This window comes from Lemur catta, chromosome 9 (genome assembly GCF_020740605.2).
Source record: "Lemur catta isolate mLemCat1 chromosome 9, mLemCat1.pri, whole genome shotgun sequence".
In the NCBI taxonomy this organism is placed as follows: Eukaryota; Metazoa; Chordata; class Mammalia; order Primates; family Lemuridae; genus Lemur; species Lemur catta.
In genome coordinates this window covers 77,005,794-77,026,934 of record NC_059136.1, presented here as the reverse complement: position 1 = coordinate 77,026,934, position 21,141 = coordinate 77,005,794, and the positions used below count along the sequence as shown (strand labels likewise).

Here is a 21,141-nt window from a genome sequence, read left to right as displayed (position 1 = left end):
CATGTGCGTAGCAGAATAAACTAGTCAGAGAAAAGCTCTTCATTACCCTAACTCATATTTCTGCTTAAAGCCCCTTCATAAACAAATCTCTGGTCCGATAATAATTACTTTGCCTCATTAAAATTAAAAAAAAAATCTCGAATGGTTAAAGGGCATTGCTTTGGTGGTATCTGTATTTTATTTTCTTCTCCTTCTTGGGGTGTGTGTGTGTGTGTGTGTGTGTGTGTGTGTGTGTGTCTAATTAAGTTTGGGAGTCGCGCGCAGGGGCGCGTGGGGTGCGAGCCCCGGAGGTCCCCATCCCCTGTCCTCTCCGCGGTTGCAGCGTCCGGGGCTCCAGCCGCAGCGCTCCGAGCCTTGGAAGCTGCGAGGCTCCCGGGCTGCTCTGAGTCCGGGCTGCGCGTCATTTGCAGTCTGGGGAATGTTGATCACCTCACTAATTACACCTCTCTCTCCCCCCTCTCCCTCTCCCTCTCCCTCGCTCTCCTCTCTCATTCCCAGAGTGCATATCGGGAATAGACACACAAAGACATGCGCACTCAACTTAATCAGCCATTTTTTTAAACAGGGCTAAAACGATAATAATTAGCAGAATAAAGACATATCGGATTTTCATTTCCTTTCCTCCTTTTCCCAACCCCTTCACAACCAAACAGCGAGACCGCGGTCGGCACATGCTTTAACTCCTCCCGGACCCCCGAGGACCGCTCCATGCCCCCCACTTTCTGCTCCAGCGTTTTTATTTTCACCCAATAAAGTTCGAGGATTATTTTTTTATTTTTTTTATTTTTTTAATGAACCCTCTCGTTTTACTTGGATGTGATCAGCTGTAAGTAAAATAAAAGCAAAACAAAAAAGAGGCGAAGATCGAGTAGGAACTGCAGGGGAAATGGAAAGTAAGTTTTTTCTTTAACTTTTATTGAGTAGTTTGTGTTAAATTTAGGTCGAGTATCGATTATCTTTCCAGCCTGATCTTGCACAATCTTTGATATTTCGCTCCCTCTCTCTCCCTCTCCCTCTCCGCCTCTCTCCCTCTCTGCCCCTAGCTCTCTCGCTCCTGCTCGCTCTCGCACACATCCCCTCATCCCGACCATCTCTTCCGCTCTGCCCCCCTTTTCTATCTCTTTCCCCCTTTTTTTGGCTCCAGGATTTTCTCCGCTGAGGGAGGGAGGGGGCACTAAGGGACCCGATTTTCCACTTTCTTTGGCGGGGGGCTGCGTTTTTCGGGATTTAACTTTTGGATTAAGTGGCGGATCATCCACGTTTGGCCGGGCAGTTTTCTCTCCTTTTTCCTGTCTTTTCGGGTTCTGCCTTCACCGTGAGCCTGGGGCATATTCTCGTGGCTGGGGGAAAGCTGTCAGCTCCGCAGAGGCGCGGGCACTGCCGGGGTCCCCGCTCACCCTGCGCCCCTACAGCCTGGTCGGGATGGCTCTTCCTCCGCACCCATCCTCCGAAAGTTTGGACAGTGGTCGGTGGGGCTTTGAGCCCCTCTCTCCCTGCTCTTTCCCAGCTTTGCCCTCCCCCCTCCGTTATTCAGCCTCGTTTTTCTTCCTTCTTTTACCACCCACCCCCTTTCCCCTTCCCAAGTTCCCCGAAGGGCGCTTAGTGCGCTGGGCTGGCGGAGGCCCGGGGGCTCGCGCGCCCCGGGGAGGGGATTCCTAGAGGCTGGGACGGGCGCTGGGGCCGGGGCTGCAGGTAGACACCCGCCCGGCGGAGCGGGCGGCGACGGCCCAGCCGAGGGCTGCTCTCCGCGGCGCGGGCGAGGGCGCCGGCGAACGGAAGGCAGGTCCGTTAGGAGGCGGGATCGCCCGGCCTCGGGGCCAGGGACCTGGGAGGCGGCGGCAGCTTGCTCGGGGCGCGTTCGCCGCCGGGCGTGCGTTAGACCGGAGGACAGACGCCCGCGGCTTGGGGTCAAGAATCTTTTCCTTTCTTTTTGGCAAAGGGCAAGGGGTGTGTGTGTGCGCGCGCGCGCGTGTGCATGTGCGTTCGTGTGTCTGTGTATTGAGGGGCTGTGGCCGTCTGTGAGAACTGATTCATTCTCCGGCCCCCCCAAAAGGATTCCGTGTCTACAAATGAACTTCACCTCCTCGGCTTCTCCTGGCATCCAGTGAGCCTTCCGGCCGGGAGCAGCTAAGGGAAAAGGGGCTGAAATGCGCCGGGTCTCGCCTTCCTTCTACTTCTGCACCCCCTCCCCCGCCTTCTTTCTGCTCCTTTCTATCAGAAAATAAAATAAAATAACATTTCTCATGGAATTGTATAAAGTTTCTCTGTCGATGCTCAAGTTACAGAAGGTTCCCCATCTTGTCCCCCTTCCCCTAGAAGACGGTGCACTGATTGGTATTTCTTTTGTTACCTGGGATCCGGGCGGGGGTCTCCTTTCGGCCGTTCGGGCTGGGGTCCGGCCCGGGGAGGAGGCTTCGGCCGGCGCCTTTAGCCGCGACTCCTCACTTCCGCGCGGTTCTGGTGAGGTTTTAGCTACCGTTCCGCGAGACACCCTCCTTGTAGGTACCAAAGGTTCAGATAGCAAACACGGACCCCCCCACACACACACAGACACTCACACTCAACACACACGCAGACACACACACATTCTCCCTGCTCCCCCCCACTCCACCTCCGGCCCCCACTTTGCCTTTCCCCTCCCCCCTTCCAAAAAAGCACACACACAACAACACCCCCCCCAAACCAAACAAAAACCCAAAGACAAGTTCACTGGCAGAAGATGGTGGATTGACACTGACTCAGACAGAGGCAGGTTCACCAGAAAATCTGGCCGTCCCGATTTCTGACAGTTGCATTTCCTCTCCTTGAGTCCTTCCCCCCCCTTTTTTTTTTATTAACTGTGTTCCATGTTTAATCAAGGATCATGTAGATGGCAAAAGGAGAGACAGAGAGAGAGGAGAGAGGAAGAGAGAGAGAGGAAGAGAGAGAGAGAAGAGACAGAAGGAGTTTTTTTTTTTTTTATTGTGTTCTCCTGGATTTTCAGTGGCTTGATCCCTATAAACGTGGAGTGGTTAAAGCTCATATGTAGTATTATATTTTTAGTTGGGTGGATGGATGGAAGAGTGAGGGAGAGGCTGCGGCTGCCGCTGCCTTTTCGGGTGTTGCTTAGATTAAGGCTGAGACTTGGCTGCGATTGGGACGCGACAGTGACACGGGCATCGATCGCTTCCATTGAGAGCAATGCAAAAACACAGCCCGGGTATGTAACACTCTCGGTGCCATCAACACTTGTTTTACTTTATATTTACTGGCAAAACTGACAGAGCAAGCTCAGACTTTCTTTCTTTCTTTCCTTTTCTCTTTCTTCTTTTCTAACTGAGGAATAAAAACAATTGTATATAGAAATTGTTGGAAAGCATGGTTTAAATAAAACAGAAATAAGATATTCGGGATTATTTCACTACCTCTGTGACTGATTGTGTTTAGGAGTTTTTCTTCTCCACTGAGGAGCGTATTAAAAAGAATGAAGGTTTTCTTTTTTCCTTCCTCATCTTAAAAAAAAAAATCCTTAAGGGAATATTTGATAGTTTTCAAGGTTTGCGGTTTCAATCAGCAGGAAGGCACACAAAAATAAAAGATGGCTAGCCAGCTGTTTTAACCTCTTGCACCTGGCTTCAGTGTGGGGATCATAAGGTTTATACAGTTATTTTTTAAAATGGTTTTAATATTTATGGAATAAACTGGGGAAAGCATTGCTGTGTATTTATTCAATAACTGGTTACTTTTGGATTAAAAAAAGTAAACTCATATTAAAGTGCTTTCATGTTTATGGCAATGAAGATAGGTTCAATGAAATATGAGGGAGATACCATAAATCTGAAAAGTGAAATGTACCCAAGGAACAAAGAAAGGTCAGGTAAACCAGCTGTGTAAGTCAAAGCAACAGCACCAACTGTGGGGTTAGACAGGGATAGTGGGCTCTGGATGTGTGAAGTGAAAGTTGCCACTTAAAGTTAAAAATGAGGCAAACGTGTTCAGCTCTTTTGTAATCTTTCACAGTTTTTAGCTGATGAGCCCAAATCTGTTCATTAATTTTGAGCTAGTTGGATTATTTTAAAAGATGCTGTACCAGCAAAGGAAAACATAAAGGAGGCTGAGAAAATCACTGTTTAATATTGCAGAATTTACTGCTTCCATTCTGACCATGAGCCTAAATTTACACAATGAAATTTGATTATCTCTAATAACAATATTAGATCCTGCACTGGATGGATGAGAATTGAGGTGGTTTTGTTGATTGCAAGGGTTTAATGTTGCATTTCAGAATCTGATGTGGTTTGGCCTCCCTTCCATTAACTGGAAAACCCCTGAGGTTTTACAATTATTTCTTAAAGATAATACATTTAAGATTGCATTGGTAGGCTGAAGAAAAGTCATAAAGGCAAGAAGGGAAGCCCTTAATAACTCTTGAGATTCAGACATGTTCAGCAGTTAGATTGGCTCTGACTTCACCAAGGGTCGACAATGTGTCATTTCCACGAAGCCAAATTGCCCTCTGCCTATATGATATTAATGTGCAAATCAATATTTCAGGGATTAAATTTCCCTTCTTCATTTTTTATGGTTTCTACCTCAATAAGTCTCAAGTCTATTAGAAGAGGCTGGATGATTTAAAATCTTTCACTGTAGAATGGCTTGTCGTAGTCTTGTTTCACAGACCATTTTAGGATTTTTGTTAAAAAGACTAAAGGCATCCTAAAGAAGTTGTAAGGCAGTGTAGACCCAGGCTCAAAAGTGCAAAGCCCTTGTTCGATTAAGAGCTAAAAGGTATTGAAAATATAACATATATGTTTATGTAATATACATATACATTCTGCTGCTTTAAAAATATTATGTTAATCACTTATTGATTTATTTCAAAATCAATTGAAGCTCCTTTCTTATTAGTGATTTGTTCAGCATTCTTGAGGACTGTGTTAATTTTCTTAAAGATTATGCATGAATTAACTCATGTGAAAGTATTGGGGGGAGAGGATTTCCATTTAGCAATACTTTCCTAGGAAATATTTTTAGAAACCATTGTTTGTGAGAGTAATAGTCAAGTGGTGTCATTTGCATACATTGTTGTTATAGCTATTATTGCATTTTGTGGCTCAATGATTTAGCTGTTATCTGCTCAATGAGGCCTTCTTCAATTCTTTTTACATTTTGTTTATAGCACTTAGTAGGTACAATGTTTCTTTTGCCCTCTTAGAGAAGCGTAATTATAAAAGAAAGTATGTGATTTGATTGGAAATAATACAAAGCAGAAATGAGGGGTCAAAATAAAAGATTGTGACTTTATCACATAATCTTAGGAAGGCCTACTGTCTATCATTTGGTGGTGTTTTATAGTCTTAAACCATCTGGACCAAGTTCCGCACAGCTGCACGAATTTCATATGTGATAGAACATTTTTTCCATTCAGTGTGAAATGTTCCTTCCTAAAAAACGTTCACCAGACTCGCTTAATTTAGTCTGTTAAAAGAAATGCACATGAAAAAGGACAAAAGGCTCTTTAATCTCTGCAAGCTGTTTGTTTTTCTTCAAGATTCCTGTCTGTTTGGGTTTGAAAAGTCATGTTTATTGAGGAGATGATTCTGAGGTGTGACATTAAAATAATATATGATTTTTGGACTGGTGGCCACGCTCCTGCTTAATTTGCAGAACTACTTTTTATGCCTGTCAAAACACAGAGTTAATCTATCCTTATTTACAATTAATCTCAATAAAATTAATCTTAACTATGCTTTATTCAGTGGCTTAAAATATCTAATTATATTCAATTAACTGCTGTCATAGTAATTAACATTGCTTAATTGCCTCTGCATATATTTATGTAAAGCTCATTAGGTGCTGCTGACTCCTTTTCCCTTTTCTACTTGCTATTTTTGCTGTTGTCAAACCATTTTCATCTCCTAAAGTTCGACAATGTCAATGAGAACACATTTTTTCTTATCATTTTCTTAAAATGAGTGTTACTGCTTTCCTTTGAAAAGATACTCCTTATGAGTCTTTAAAGACTAATTCATCCTCCCTCTTCGTTTCCCGTAACCCTGGTGTCTAGCACTATCACAAAATATTTTCTGTCATTGTTGCTAGAAATATGAGAAGCCAGGTTAAGCTTTGTGTTTATAAATGAGGAACCTTTCTGTGCCTGCCTTCCGGGCTGTACCCACAGGCAGAGTTTTTTTTTTTCCCCCCTCTAAGACCATTCTAAGGGTTAAAGACTTGGCCAAGGTTCAAACTGAGAAGCGCCCAGGGAAAGTGCATGTGACTATGTACAAGTTTCATGTAATTAGTGCTTAATTATATTAACATATGCAAATTGTCAACTTAGGAGCTTGTTGAGCTGGCAAAGATCAGCTAGGCACAATTGCTGTATTGTTCTGAAACAATAATGGATTTCAAGTTGGATTGTGGAAACACATAACTAGCTATCTAATTTAACTCATACCATGGTGAAATTTCATTAGTCTCCATGGAGACTGGTTTAATTGTGCTGACTAATGTTCTGGGCTGCAGAATGTCCTAAAAAGAAAGCGTTGTTTGCCTAATCCACCTTACAATGACACTTGTTTGTACATGTTTCCCTTGTGTGAGAATTTACATATGCAAATAAATAGTTTCTCTGCCCCATTTGTCATGGCTGTTCATTACCCATGAAGAGGACATTGTTACTAGGCTGTTACTGAGTCTCCCAAGACGGGATAGTGTCAACCAGTCCAGCTACATTCTTTCATAATTTGTTTCTGATTAATAGACCAGAGTAAGTCTCATTCTCTTTGGGCATCTGTAAAGGGAAGGTCAGTTCTGTCAGAGAAAAGAGTTTCTGCAGTAACTGAAGGACTTTTTCTTCTTATTCTTATTCTCCCTTTTCCACCCATTGGTTAACATAATCATATTTAAAATAATGTATTCTTGTTCTAAGAATGCCTCTACTAATAATCTCTAGTTTCCTAAAGCAAAAAGATAGGAAAAGAAAAGAGATTCTGTTATTGGAATATTAATCCTGTTTTTGACAGAAAGGTAAACTGATATAATTGCTTTTCAGTTGAAGGAATGGGGGTTTATACAAGTGTGAAAGCATCGGAAAAGGATTAGCATTTTTTTGCATAATGAAAAGCTCTGTTGAATAGGGCCCTGAATGGCTGACTGAATGACTAAGATGAAAGGAAGATGAAAATGCTGCTTCTCTTTCTTTATGTCTATGCTCTGCTCTCTCTAAAGTTATGTTTGTCCAAGACTTGAGAAAACAAGCAGGGGCTCAGATTTCAGCAACTTTATAAGATGCCCCGAGTTTTCATTATCACTGGGAAGTAATGTGTATGACAATTGTGCAGGTAAAGGATGATCAACAGAGGTTTGTATGGAGAAGAGTTTTCAGAAACATGCCAGGCTAGCCAAATATTGACTGTTGGGTATCCAGAATTCCCAGCACCTTGCTGGCAAAAACAGTTATTTTAGAAGAGTCCAATAGTATGGTGTGAATATTTAATTCAGTTAATGATGGAATATCTAGCGTGTGTGTTTTTCCCCCATCGGTTATAAATAGCTGTCTGGATGGGTGGAATACCTCACTTGAGAAAGAGTTGTGTATTCTGATTTTTGGCAATGTTAAGTGTTTTAAGTGGCCTATCAGCTTTTGTGGCTAGAAAGGAATAGTAAAAGAGGATACGGAATTATTTTCTTAGGATTTAATTCATAAAGTTCTGAATACAATCTTCATGTTGCTTTGTAGGTATATTGCGTATTTCATTTAGAGATAAGTCGTTTCAAAAATGTCTAAGTATTATATGTTCACCCTTGGAAACATTTGCAGTAGGGTTTTCTCTTGTCACTAGTTAGGGCTGAAACTGGTTATCAATTGACAATGTGATCAGGGCTCTTAATGATGTTTCTTCAACCATAATTAGAGCAGTTAAAATACCATGAGTGTTGACTCTTTCAAAGGTGGGAATTGGTTCTTTTGTACATATGTAAATCAAATGCAGTGTAGATAATTATTTATATGTATACATTTTAAATAAGTTCTTTCTGGTTTGAGGTCCCTACAAATGATCCACTGACACCTGCCCCAGAGCAAGGCTGAAAGATTGCACCAGATATTAATCTAACTTGTTTGTTGTTAGACTTGTAGAAGTTCCATTTGCCTCATCACTTTAGCAGTTCTATTGCTGAGGTACTACTATTAAGATGGTTAGATGGAAACTTGGGAAATCAGAAGTGTTTTCACATAAATTAGAGTGTAAGGGTTGCCTCTTGAGTATAGCATATTGTAAAGGAAAACTGTTTGATCTTTGTTATATAGTCACCAAAATTCTTTACTAGAGTCCTTTTTAAAATTTGTCAAGAAATTCTGGATTGTTTCAAAAACTTTTATGGTTAACTTTATGATATGCTTGAAAAAAGTCTTAAAAGAACAAAAAAAATCCACATGGAGGCTATTCTTTTACATGCAGAAGGGCTTATTAAGGTATTTCCATAAGAAAATGTGTTAATTTAAAAAATAAATTCATTTATATTTTAAGACATTGTTAACCAGGCACCATGTGTTGTAACTGGCAGTTTTCCAGCCACCATGGAAGTGGATCACACATGGGTTAATAGTAGCTTATGTGATGTCTGCATTCTTAGGAAATGGGCAAAAGCCCAGGGTATTCTGATATCAAGATTTTAGGAATCAGACAGAAAGCAGAATATATGTTTATATGTGAACAGATGGACACATGTGAGAACTAAAAGTGCATAATTTCTCTTGGCACTTGTTTTAGTTATCCCTGATGATATAACCAAGATCTTAGTGCACTCGCAGTCTTTGATGGCTAAGGATGAAATGGGCTTTTAATGAGGGCTCAATGGCATTATTTTCTTGCATCAGGATTGTGCCCCTTGTGATCTTGCTGGATTTGATGTTCTGTTAATTCCCTAGTTTCAGAGGTTCACAAGTTGCCTTGAAAGTTTGATATGGTTTCACATTTGACATACAATCCTCAGCCCAGGAATGACTGCTCTCTACTCTCCTGCTCTTTTAAAGATTTGTGAGTGAAATAAAATCTTTGCCACTTTGAGGCACTTTTGAATGTATGCACTGAAGTTAAAAATGGCTTTGACACTAAAGTCATATTTAATAAGCAACTTATCTCTAATGTAATTGGCCACTTTAACATTCTAGGGATTTGAAGAAATAAACAAATAAAATTTAAAATTTGGGCAGCCTGACTTGGTTAATATATCATAATGCCCTGATGGTCCAAGACAAGTTGTGAGTAGGTGTCTTAGTCATCTAGGCCAGGGGTTCACACGTCAGCATTGTGTATTCAGATTATAGATCCTTTCTAATGTTTGCCTGTCCTGAGGATACAACAGTGCTCAGATGATAATTACTGAATGGTATGTATTATAGCACGTACCTTTAAAGACAAAGTTTATAGATTCTATTGTGTTTTAGCTATAAAAACAGAAAGCATTCTGCAAATATTTACTCAGATCTAAATCGTTTTAACCAGGGAAAATTGACTTTTGGGCTAAAATATGCATTTTATAACTGTCCATAAAATTCTTTTCCTTCATTGTAAAGAAGAAAGGAAATCTATAGCTTTAACAATGTTAAAATACAAAAAATATGAGCCACCTGTTTGTATTGTTAAAAACAAATCAAAACTTTGTAAGACTGAAGGTTTTGGAGAATCACAAAATTTGTCTGCTTGGAAGAATAAGTTGATGAAGCCCAATCATTGTTATTATATTTCCCAAAGTGACTTCATTAAGCCTGAAATCCTTTACTAATGTAGATTTTCTAAAATATAATTCTTGCTACTTTTTAAAAATATATATACATTTATGAATCATGCAATTAATACTTAAGTTCCTGAGTGCACTAATTGAGAATGAGAATGAACCATCTCTTTTGGTTTAGTATTAGCAGCTACAACTGTGTTTTATCCTTCCTAACACACCTGTTCACTAGGAGTGTGTATACAGATATACACACATATCTACTCTCTCTCCATGTTAGTGCCTCTTTTTCTACTTTAGATGCATTTATAGTGGTAGCCTGTGAAATTTTCCCTCCATAGACTAAATTTGTTTTGTTTTCTAAAAATTGGCCAGTATAATCTCAATAGAAAAGAGCAGGTAGGGGAGTAGGCAACTAGAAACTATCAAAATACTAGAGCCTGGGAACTGCCTGAGAGTTATTTGGTTCAACTAGCTCATTTTAGAATATGAGATACTGAATTCAGAAGTTATCATTGAGTTACCCAGCAAGGTAGGGGAATGTCAAGACAAGAACTCAGATTTTCTAACAGTAGGACCCATAGTCACTTAACTCTATTGGCTGTTAGTAAAAGGGTTTGTTGCATGAATGAATAAGAAGGTTGTGGAAATGGTGAAGAGAAGAAAAGGAAAATGTGCAATGGTAATAACAACAGTGATTGATACCTCTGAGAGAGTGAGTTCCCTGCTACGGAAAGCAGCCAAATAGAATCTGGTTGGCTTCTTATCGCTGGGACTGTTAAACATTTTTGCATTAAGTTAGACTAGGTGCTCTGAATGACCAAGAAGAATCTATGATTCATAAAAATACTGATGGTCTCAGTGACTTAAAATGTATTCTTAATAATCATGAACATCGTGTGAACAAGAACAAGGTTTCCACTCCATGTAAGGAAAGTAAATGAAGACAATGCTGTGATGTTTTAGAGGCAGTATAGTGTACAAAAAGAATGAATCTTAGTTAAGGCCAGGCATTATGTTGATCCTGTTTACTTTGGTTTCCTTTTACTTTTTAAATGGGTTTGTTTATTTTAACTTACATTTTAGGTATTTGAAAATCTACTCTATTTTTTTGGCAACCCAATGCTCAATAGGAATCTTATTAGAGCTATAAGGCATCTGGGTTAAATTTCTATTATGAGTGACCTTATCCAAGTTATTTAATCTTTCTGAGCCTCAGTTTTCTCATCTGTGTATCAGAGTTGCTGTAGAGATTACATAAGACTAAAGTATTGTGAACGTTAAAATCAGCGAATGTGGCAAAACCTGCTATCTAATTCCTATGTTCCCTTTTTGTTTTTTTCTCAATAGCAGCTTTTAATGTAACACACAACTAAAGAGCATTTGATAAAGCAAATCTACACAGATATTTTGAGTAGCATTGCCCCTTTATTCCACAAGGGAAGGATATAAGAATTAGGCAATGGATATGTCTAAGAGGTGAGGAAAAGGAGTTGTCATATTTTCTCATTGGCAGGTACCTCGATGGCATCTAGGTAGATAGGTGGATCGTCCTTCATGTCATTATCTGCCACTCCATCATCACAAGTTGATTTGGTTCTGTGGGGCTTCTAGATATTTAATGCATTCCTGGGTCTTCAATTTTTAAAAAAGCAAATAAGGACAGCAACAATTTTTAAATAACTCAGACCTTGGTGAACTCAAAATTCCAGACTGTCCATTAAATACAATAATAGAAGAGACCACAATGCTTATTTCGGTCTTGAAGGTGACTCAGTCTGTTTGAAAGCCTTTGAATTAGAGGATTTTCCAAAACTAGATTAGATGTGATGGAAATACCTTTCTATGTACTTGGTGTTATTGATATTTTGATATCCCATGCAAGGACTATGGATACTGTTACATGGTACCCTGCTGACCAAAATGTATACCAACCTAGAGAAGAGAGTCAACTATTAATAATCCAATAATGTTCTAGAACCCTTAAATTTTCTCAGGTTATATTGTAGCCAAGTTATGAGTTTCCTCCAGGTTTATCTCTTGAAGATCACAGTCCTTTATCTTTTTATAATAGTGCATTATTCAATGGAGGACTATCCATGTTCAAAGATGATAAGATTCAGGATAAGAGTTAATTAATCTATAATCTTTTTGGACCATCTAGAAACTAAAATCTAGTTCTGTTATGGTTTTTTGGATCTTTTTATTCTTAAAAATTTCCTATTGTAATACACTTTAAATTATTATTTATATTTTTATGGGAAATCTAACTGCATTTAGATTGTAATTTCTCAATTTTATATTTGATTTCTGCTTAATATTGATATGTGTTTGGTTCATAATATTTATTCAAGTGTTTTTTAAAAATAAAAGTGTGCATGGCCTATGTTCTGGTCATTTATAAGAGGTCATGGACTTGACAGTTCACTTGAAGCACATTTGTTTGATGCTAAGCATTTATTGAATACTGATCAGGATAAGTATATACTTCATTGAAAGAAAACAATTAGCATCGTAACATTTTTTATGATGCTTGTTTAAGTGTTTCCTCAAATAAGTTCCATCCTCCATGAGGGTAGCACCCACATCTATTTAAACACTCTATCCACAGTGACAGACATATTATTGGCAAGTCCTTGGTGCTCAATAAATATCTGTTGAATGAATGAATAAATGAATGATAATTAAAAACATAAATAGAAAACTTCAGTTTACTATGCTACTTGAATCTGTCTCTCCTCTTGAAATCTAGGTACTGAAAAGAAATATACCACTTTAAAAACAGCTGGACCTGTCTTGGAAAGTTCCAAAGAGAAAGCTATCTTCCAATGCAATCTAAATGGGCTTTTATATTAGAACCATAGATTGTTGCAGTTGGAAGGGATATAGTATAGTTCCCTTGTTTAACCGATAAGGAAACTGAAGCTCATGGAAGTTTCTGGGAAACATCACATAACTACTGAGCGCAGTTGATGAGATCTAGTGTGTGTGTGTGTGTGTGTGTGTGTGTGTGTGTGTGTCCTCTTCAGTTTAGTTGACTTGGCTAATATCCCAAAATTTTATAATATTAATATGAGAATATTTTTTATGCTGGGGTTTTATCATAATTTGTGGGATTTTTCCAAGTAAAGGAAGCTTTTTAAATTATTACAGTTCCTATGATGACTATAAGAACAGGCTGACTGCTCTGGGATTGTAAAGGTAAAGCTGTTAGAGATAGGACAAAAATTGGCTGAAAGGTGAAAACTTGCAGGAAAAATAGGGTGGGTCATTTAGTTCTTGAAATGAAGCAGGGTGCAGATTAGGAATCATTATGTTTTGCCAGAAGTTGCTGGTCATAGAAGCCTGTTTAAGTGCTCACTGTCAACAAGGAAATCATGGGCAGCACTTAAAGTGGCTCACCTCTGATTTATTCATAAACCTCACACGAGCACTTGGCTTTGTTCTTGCTCTAGTAAGGGGGACTGATGCCAATAAGAACAGGAATAAAGAGCTCCTTGCATGGTCCAAGAGTGAATAGCACTTTACCTCAAAGCCTGACCTCCTTTCTAGAGGTCTGTTATGCTAGACTTGACTCTGATTGGCTGTGTGTCCTCAGATGAATTGAGAGAAGAGGTTATAACAAGTATCTGCTCTGTAAACTTCATAGTGTACATAACAAGAACTATGTAACTGGAACTTGGGTTCTAACTTAACCTAAAGGTTTTGGTATTTATGCTAAATGGAAAGGCTTCCCTTTTCACGGAGCTTGTAGAGTTTAACATTTAATAACAGTTGGGAAAACATTGCTTCTTTCTAATTGAAGAATACAGTGATCTCGAAGTAGAATTGGTTTTGACAATCCCTCCTCCTACTAAAGTGAATTTAGGGAGATTTAATAACGTAGGAAATTAAGGGTTAGAGAATAAAATAGCTACTACACTGGGATAAAAACAAAGAAATGTGCTGGCTTGCGGATTGATTAGTCATGTTTATCTGAGAAGCTTCATTTGTGTCACTTCACAAATTATGCTGTGCTCCAGCCACTGGTGTGGAGGGGCAGGGCCCTTCCAGAAGCAGTCAGCTGGCTGGTTTGCACTGGGGCAGAGGTTGAGGAGAGTTACTTAAATCCCCAGAGCAACATTTAGTTAATGTTAGTCTTTTTTTTCCCCTTCTCCCTGTGCCCCACCCCCCCAACCTTCTTGTCCACTTGGGCTTCCTTTTTCTTCTTTTGATGAAGTCAGTCTGTTACTACTTACAGTGCATATATTTACAAAAAATATTTCCTCAATTTTCGCAATACATTACATGAACCCAGAAGAGCCATATTAGGAGATGGTGATGAGAGTTAATGATATATCTTTAGATAAAGCCGTCCTCCCGTGCAATCACATCAGAGTCATCAGCTCATTTGTCATGGCTCAAGCGAAGATGTCAGGACCAATGAGTGTATGAGTGCTGAAGGGGGCGAAAGGGCTTTTGGAGAGAGACATTTTTGTGCTGGGAGTCGGCCATGGCTTAGATTTAGCTCCAGGGAAATATTGGGATTAGCCAACACTGTGTATAAATCCTTAGCATAACAGAATTAGTTGGGAAAATAGGGAGGTAGGGCCATGAGGATGGGCACATTTCTGGAGACATTCTCTAGGCTGCAGGCCGGAAACTATGGAAGAGAATGAGGTGATTTATTAAAATTATTTTAAGGGATATGTTATATACAGGTCCATTGATATCAAGATTGAAGTCATAGTTTTGAATAACATCAAAGGAAGACACACATAATATACACTAAATGTGTAAATACGGCTTCTGTTTTAAGTTTAGCTGCATTAAAGGAACTTCAACCTTAACATCACTTAAAAGCATTTCAGGGAGATAATATTTGAGTCCACAAAGATAACATTCAGGCATAAAATACTTCTGACAGTATAGTACAGTGAAAGTTAATACTTAATTTAAATAACAATAATTATGGTGAAATACTTGTTGCATTGTTGAATTTACACAAAACCGAGAAGACAAACTTTCTTTACACAGACTTCATTCTGAAACTTTAATTGAAAAGTAACTTATTTTGTTTAGCTACCGAAGTTCTTATCTTTGATAGACCAATACTAGCAGATTTATTTCATTTTGGGTCCAGTTAACTGTTCTCTTTCAGATAATCTAGCCATACAACCTTTTCTTGTTTAATTCTATTGATTTACAGTGTTAAAGTGAAATAATCTGATACCTGTTTCCTGTCCTTTGAGTATTTGTCGTCAAAGAGGCTGATTAGTTTTTTCCCCCAGCTCTTTAGCTGTTTTAAATGTATAATTATCATTGCATGTCATTTGATAGCTGCACTAATTGCTGCCAACTATTGTCTGTTTGCACTTAATGCTGAAACCTGATCAACATCCTGCTTTGGTTGATGTTTGGTGGTAAACTTTAATTAACTCTTATTGCATTGAAGAAGAGTTCAAGCTTGGTGCTAACTAATCATTTACCTTCATTATGTCCTGACAGCTCCACTTGTTCTTGGTCCTAATAGATACACCAGTCAGTAAATAAACCTGCAAACCTCATGCCTTGTAGTTGCTCCACACTGATATTTTGCTACTTAAAGTATAAGATAATTGGGCCCAGATAATTATTTAGTTAGTTTAGTATCTCTAGTTCTGCAGACACTAATCTTAAATTGCTTCTTTCATGCTGGACAATTTCATTTTAATAGAAACTGTAGATTTGAGATAACATTATTCCTTCAACATGGTTCCTCTGAACATGCATCTTTTGAATCAATACAATTAAGCTTGTCTCCTGTTGGAATTCTTGTAATTATTTTTCCTGAAATACTTTTCCTGTAATGATATTGAAGTTAAAGTAATCAGGTTACCAGCAGATCATGTAAAATTCAACTCAAAATTGCTGGCTGCTTGATTTTAATTTGTCTGACATCAAGTTTGTTTGAAAAGGGATAATATGTGGGTAAACCAAGGAGCTTATAATTATGGTTGACGTTTGTTTGTTTATAATGAAATCTAATTAAAGTTCATACATTTAAAACACAAAAGTTAATTACTGAATTGCTCACTTCACTGATGGGCAGCAGTTAAATTAACTTTCAGGCAAAAAAAAACAAAAAACAAAAAAACAAAAAACAAAACTAAATAAAGCAACCCCAAACAAAAGGCTCTTCATAATAGAAATAAAATAACCAACTAATCTTAGTGATCAAACATAAATTTGCCAATATTTCATCCAGAAGAGAACTTGGCATTCCACTTATGTTCTCTATTATGCTAGTCCTAATGTGGTTTTTAATATAAAGTGATTTAAAATATTTACATGGGATGTAAAAAGGGACTTGTATTTAGTAGACCCTAAACGTATTGTATAGTAAGAGGCGCTTGGTAGTGGTCTAAAGAATTATACATGTAACTTTCTTCATTAAAACTATTTGAAATCATGGTAAAATCATTGCTCAGGGAATAGGAATGTTTGCTGGAATACCTGATCTGTGATTAGTTTTATGAAGATAATTATGGTAGGTTTAGCCTGCAACGAATGACTTTAAAAAAAATGCACTCACACTATTACACTTATTGTAATATGGGTTATGAGATTATATTGGTGGGAATTATGAAATACAAATAATTATACATTGTTTTCTCTTTGAAATATTTAGCTGTCAGTAGTTCAATAATTAATTTTATATACGAATGGACAAAGAAGGAACACAGATATATGTTAGAATGTGTTGTCTTCAATTGTATGAGATAAGTATGTGTGTGCAATGGTTTTTACTAGTCTGAGAAATCTCTTTTTGAAGCCTAATATTCCATAGTTATATATAATTTAATCAAACCAATTAAGGTTAATTTTTTAAATGCTCCTATGTGATAATTTAAAAGCATTATCACTAAACACTGTTAGATTGTGTATATGCCAGAGAGATTAGTCATTTACATTTTAAAGACTTGAAATATATGAAAAATATGGCAACTGTGATATATTAATTCCCCAAAATGATTGATACAGTCTATGCTTTTCCAAGGAAAACTAAAGGGTTCCAATTTAAAGCTTCATATTTAGAAGTCTTATTTACTTGAACTTCCAAACTTGGTAGGGATTGAGGGAGAGGGGTCTGAGAAGGGAAAAATCATTCTGTCCATTACTGAGATGCTTGTAAAATTGAGTGTAATTTACATAACATTTTTTGTGTTTTCAGAGATTATATTTATATGTATTTTAATATAATACCTGATAGATTTATAGGTTAATCTTTATTTGGGGGAGAAACATTAAAAGGATTATTTAGTCATTTAATTCTAATCCTACTTTGCATAGATGAGACAAAGGGAAGATGCTTAATACCCAAGTATGGCTGGGGGCTGGGTCACTGGCCTTTGAAGTACTTTTTCCTTCTTTAAAGAAGGAAAAAAAAAAAAAGATGGTATATTCTCCCAGTATTGGCAAACAACAGCTTTCTAGTAATACTTTAGCTGATTAGGACATCCTTACCCTTTAATGAAGCAATCACTACACAGCCCCAATGTCAGCTGGAATACTAGCAAAACAGTATCAAAGAAAGAATCAGAAAGAGGCACTGAATATAATTACAGTTCCATGTCCTTGTCCAACACCAATGCAAACTATTCCTTTTCAATTAGAATGAATAAGAAAATTTGAAATCAACTAGATTGGTTAAAAGTTTCAAAGTTTATTTATAGAAGACAGCTAAAGTATTGGGTCCATCTTGCACACTGATTATATTAATAAAATTTTCCTGAAGCAAACAAATAAAATGAGTCATGTAATAGTGTAATTTGGTTAAGGAGAGATTATTGATTCCCCTCTAAAGAAAGTAGCTGGAGTTTGATTAAAGTTGTGAAGAAAATTGAGTAAAATTCCTATTTCCCACAATTATTCAAATTAAGAACTATTGGGCTCACTGGTAAAGTGTACCTCTCCTTTTTAGTTCTGCAACACATACATTTAATGCTATGTAATTGTCATATAAAGTCCATGCAGATTTAGTGATGTGAGAGAGAATGAGGGAAAATGAGGGTGGGAAGAGAAAGAAAAAGAAAGACTGAGAGGGAGAGGACTACACATCAATCACAGGGGTCCCATTTATAGAGAAGGAAACAAATCTTCATTGAATAGCTAATTTAGATTTTAATGAAAAAAATGAGAGGAAAACAGGGGAAAACGACTTAGTTGACTCACATACTCATATTTGTCTTTGTAAACTTTCCCTCTTTAAAAATGTGCTTGTTTTAAATGCTGAATATATTTGGTTACATCCTTCTATTCAAACTTAATTACCTTCTCCCCTTTGTCGTGACATGGGTGGAAAGTTTTTGCCGTGTCAGGAGGGGTCGTCACACATTCTTTTGCAGTTCTCTTCATTAATTCCTTCTTGCAGAAGCATTTTCCCTCGTGCTGGGAAGGTAGAAGGGTGTAACAGAAGAGCCCTGAAACATCAGCAGGAAGCTCTAAGCTGGTTAATGCAGTATAATTGTCTGGACATAGACTGGTCTTTGTTTGTGTGGTTCACTCCGAATCAGCTGTAATTAACTCCAGAGTGTTTCCAGATTGCCAGCAAAGAAAAATTACAGCTTTTCTGTTTTAAATTGTAAAGCTCACAAACATTAACTATGCAGATTGCATTTACTTTGATATATATTTCTATCCTGCAAGAAAAAAAAGAAAGCTTTTTTGGCTCCCCCTGCCCCACCTCTAAAAATGTGCTTTTGTTAAGTTACTTGATTTAGTGTCTATTGGAACATAATGGCTCCTTAATAGTTGGGTTTGAAACCTTTTACTTAATATTTTCAATCCTTTTACCTCCTTGTCTTTGCCTTCCTTCTTGCTAACGTTTTTAATGCTGCCATGGGGAAGAAGTTATGCAATCCTTTATGAAATGCTCAAGATGCACTAAAATAAGCAAGTTGCAGAGAAAGGTGATGTAAATAAAAACACTAGCATCAACATAAAATACTGAGATCAAAGATGTATTCTGACGTAACTGGTGCTTCCACACAGGCATTCTACCTGTGTTTCCATGTATCAAAAGAGAGACTGTGTGAGAAAAGGGCAATTCCACTACCACCTTCTCTTGGTTAGCACACCACACCCTTTTAAAAGCTTCTGTACAGTAGTTTGTAATTATGAATTCCGACATGGGTAAAAATGAGGTAGTGGTGTGAACTACTACAGCCTTGTACACAAAAGATCTGTTAGCAACTGATGCAAAAAAAAAAAAAAAAAAGTCCGGCCAAAAATCTTTTTTTTCCTTTTTTCTGAATTTAACAATAAGGAATTTAAGCCTCAATGTGGCTTTAGCAACCAAAGAAAAGAAGCTCTTGGTGTCTGCATAATACCACTTTGATGGATTTTTTTCATCAGTTCTCTGTACGTGGCAACAAATAAACAAGTATAATTATACTTGTGAAGGTCTATTCATTGCTTTGTCAGGATTAGATATATGTGCCGTTTTCACACTGTGCCTCTCTTTTGTCTTTGCCTAACTCACTATGACATATTGATAGAGGATTTGGAATGGGGAAAAGGCCACAGCAGAGACAGTGATGACCTTTTGGAAACTTGATATAATTCAAGGATTTTTATTTATTTTCTATTTTTTTTTTCTTGATTTGTAACTTGTTACCAAATTCTCTTGTAAGTGGACAACTTTTAACCTGTGTAAAATGGAGTAAATGAAGACTCAAAATGTTAGGAGATGACTAAAGAGCAGATGAGAATAAAAACAATAGGCTAAGGGAGTGCATTGGTCTTCTTTCCCAGCACTTAGCAGAGTGGCTAACCTAGCATTCCTTTCCCATTATTCTGTCCTCTTGATCAGATCACGTTCTTTTTAATCATTTCACAAACACTGTCTCACTGGACCGTAGAGGAGGGCTGGGACAATCTCAAGTAAAAAACAGAGGTAAAACTGGCCTCCCTGATATTGGGTTCTAATGGGAACTCTGCTTTCCGAATGCAAAGGAATTCTGCTATTGTTCAGAAAGCACCCCCTTTCATTAGCCAGGCTCCTTGTAGGTGGGTTTGGTCATTTAGCAGAGCAGAGTTTAGGCAGCAGTGACTGCAGACGAAAGCAAGGCAGATCGAGTAATAAAAGTTCTTTTCTGCATATTGTCCATTAGTTCTGAAAAAGGGATTTGACATGATCAAAGTCACTGATGTTGTGAATTACTGAGAATACCAAAAAATGTGTACACATATTCTAATCAGACCAGCAGGTATGTATTGCTTTAAATCTAGCATTAAATTATGTTAGGTTTTCTCTTTGAGATTTCTTGAGGACTTTGGTGATTTTAAAGAAAATAGATTGGCAGTGGAGATTAGAAATTGGTGGAAACTAAATAGAAATCACCTTAAATGGTGAAGGAACTTTTATAGTGAGTTAACTTGTTATGCAGTCATTTTGGAATGAATTCTGTGGTTTAAGTTAAATGGTTGTCTTTGTGGTCTCTTTTTGGTCTTTTTACTAGCACTTACAAAACTTTATCGTAAATTTCTTAAATGGGTCATGTTGATAAAAGAAAAACCTCATCTGACACTGATGACAGTGAAATCACTTAACATCATATTCAGTGTCACTGTACATACTGATGAAAATAACTTTAACAGAGCAAACTAAAGGGATTCTATCATAATATACTGATAAACATTGCCGTGGTCACTAGCTACAGAATAAAAATTTTAAAATCAGGTAACATATTACTAGCTATATCAATTTAGATAGTTTTGTTATTGTTGGTTTTAGAATGAAATGTAGATTTGATTGTATAGAAGACTTATGTATTTAACTTAGTTTTGGTTTAATGTGTAGCTTATTGGTAAGAAATTCATAAGGAATTTTGTATAAAATTATATGGGAGCATTGTAACAAAATATATCTTACCCTCTTGCTTTGACCTGTGATGGATTTTTTAATGTGGTTTTCATAACTTTTTTCATGTAGTAATAATGTTACATTTTTGAAAGTTACTTCTGGTTCTTTTAAGGTAAAAGTAAAAGATGGGATCTACTTTATATAGAGAGATACTGAGATAATACATTGCAGGGTCCATTCAGTATCTGGCCAAAATTATTGACTGCACGTTACATACAATTCATTTGAGGTACATTTAGAATGTGTGTAATAATTCTAGCAAGTGTATCTGTGGGATGAGAACTGTTGTAAGGTTAAAGATACAATGGAGTTAAAATAATAATAAAAATAGCTTAGAAACTTTTTTACAAAGCTATAAAATGTTTCGGAGCTTTTCTTACTCTTTATAATTAAGGTGAATCTTCTACATATCTGATATATGTATCAAGTCTAGTAAGTTATCTAACCATTAGGGAAAAAACATCCTGGGTTCTGGAACTTTATATTTTAATCTAGCATCATTAAGTTAGTTTTATTTGCCACCTTGCTTTCACTGCACA

The 21,141-nt window shown here is 37.5% G+C and overlaps 1 protein-coding gene across 1 annotated transcript in view; it reads left to right on the top strand.

Moving 5' to 3' along the window:
* The first annotated feature begins 518 nt into the window (after positions 1-518).
* ZFHX4 (zinc finger homeobox 4) overlaps positions 519-21,141 on the top strand; it is a 177,785-nt gene continuing 157,162 nt past the window's right edge. Inside the window, exon 1 of the mRNA XM_045560887.1 lies at positions 519-893. The gene's annotated coding sequence lies outside the window, so the exon portion shown is untranslated. The remainder of the gene's footprint in view (positions 894-21,141) is intronic.